Source organism: Ochotona curzoniae, unplaced genomic scaffold (assembly GCF_017591425.1).
Source record: "Ochotona curzoniae isolate NIBS_2020 unplaced genomic scaffold, NIBS_Ocur_1.0 scaffold_3835, whole genome shotgun sequence".
Taxonomy (NCBI): Eukaryota; Metazoa; Chordata; class Mammalia; order Lagomorpha; family Ochotonidae; genus Ochotona; species Ochotona curzoniae.
The window spans coordinates 26,624,681-26,626,657 of NW_024467114.1; the positions used below are offsets into that span (position 1 = coordinate 26,624,681).

General features: G+C 43.8%; 1 non-coding gene across 1 annotated transcript; it reads right to left on the minus strand.

The window, feature by feature from the left end:
• Positions 1–941: 941 nt before the first annotated feature.
• LOC121145949 lies at positions 942–1,048 on the minus strand. Its single transcript, XR_005882111.1, has one exon. It is a non-coding gene; the product is annotated as a U6 spliceosomal RNA (small nuclear RNA).
• Positions 1,049–1,977: the final 929 nt, after the last annotated feature.

A 1,977-nucleotide genomic window follows, 5' to 3' on the forward strand; every position in this document is an offset into this window, starting at 1 on the left:
TTTTTTTTTTGGCAATTTGCTATGCTATGTATTTCATCTTGACATCATTTCCACAACTACTAAACACTAATTGTATAAAGATTTTTCAGAGAGTTCAAATTTGTTTTAGGTATTTTTGGCAAATTTGATTCCACACAAGTGTATTATCACAAAATTAACTTGATGTATCAGTTATGGTGTGTGCACCCCAAAACTGGAAAATTCTTCCAAGCAAAGAGATCTCCATCAGCATTTGCAAATGGTATTACTCTTGAAATCTCAGCTCCTTAGGCTACTACATAAGTGGTGAAGATCTATTACCTGTGGCAGTCTCTTAATATTTTAATTTGTTAATCTATTTGAGAGAGAGAGTTCCATCTGGAGGCTCACTCCTCCAAACTGGCACAGGGGTTGGTACTGGGGCCAAGCCAAAGCCGGGGACCAGGAATGCAATCTAGATCGCCCATGTGGTTGGCAGGGATCCAACACATGAGAGGTAGCCTCCTGCCTCCTGCCATGTGCTTTAGCAGGAAGCTGGACCTGGGAGTGGAGTTAGACTCAAACTCATGACTAATGTCTTCATTGCCACATCAAATGCCAATCCCCCACTCACTGTGAGCCAAAGGGTTAGGTGGCCCAGCTGAGTATTTCATATGATCAATCGCACATACAAAGCTGAGTGTATACTGTTACTCACCAAGGTGTTATACGAGCACACATTTCCTTTTTTGGCCAATTTCTTTGCAAAGATGTGGCATCTTCTCCCATTATTCTTGTGTGACTCTTGTTGCTCTACCTGAGTTTTTGCGTTTTTAACAAATGTGTATGTTATCACCATTTTATTGTACTTAGTGGCCCATGGTGTGTGCCTTGTAGTTAGGTTTCTCACATAAATTCTCTTTAAATGAAAAAAATATATATTTTAGAGAACTTCAAATTAATTTTTCTGGTGTTATATTTTTTTAAATATGGAATGCTTCACGAATTTATATGTCATCCTTGCACAGGGGCCATGCTAATCTTCTCTGTATCGTTCCAATTTTACTGTATCTGCTGCCGAAGCGAGCACTCCGGTGTTGTAGTTTTGGGATGTTGATCAGAGTTTTGTGCTTTAGAGATTTGGACTTCAGGGAGTTGTATCATTGGGGCTTTCACTCTGTAGAATGAAGATTTTCAGGGATGTATTCTTGGGAATATAGCCCGAACTCCACTTATAGCTATTAACTGTATCAGCACAAAGTGAAGTCTTTAATCTTCTGTCTTCTCTGTTCTCATATAAGTCAAACATATCAGGAATCACATTGTAGTAAATTGGAGAGGCCAAACAGTAGCATGTACAGTCACATGACATGCAGCAAACAGCTGTGATGTGTGGCCCATTAGGGTATCAGACCTGAGACCAAGGCAGGTTTTCAGGAAAGCGCCCACCCAAAGAAGACAGGCCTCCAGAGAACAGACACCCATCTCCTTACCCTTGAGGCTACAAATAGGTGCTGTCCTGAGCTGTAGGAAACACCATGTTCTCTTGGGCAACTTAGAGAGTGACCCAGGACTGTGGCCCACCACCAGGAGCAAGTGGCTTCCATGAAGCAGCAGCCAAGCAAGTTGTCTGGCCAGTGATTCTAGAAAGGGGTGCCTGCCAACCCCAGGCATGCGCCTGTGTCTCTGGTGTAAAAACCACAGTGCAACCAAAAAAGTGGGTGAGTGAGCGTGACCCAAGGGTCCTTCCTGCATGGACCTTGTCTGCAGCATCTGGACAGATTCCAGGTGCAAGTGAGGGCCAGAAGGACAGGGAGTGGAGACTGAGGCACAGAAAAAATAGGGAGACAACTATCCATCCATCCTTCCATCCATCCTTTTATCCATCGTTCCATCCATCCACCCAGACAGTCCCACAAGAAAGAGGAAAAGGCAGCAAGCAGTAGCCAGAGAAAAAGCTAGACAGAGAGCAAGCAAGTGTGGGACAGAAGCTGCCCTCTCCCTGCAGAACAGAACCCC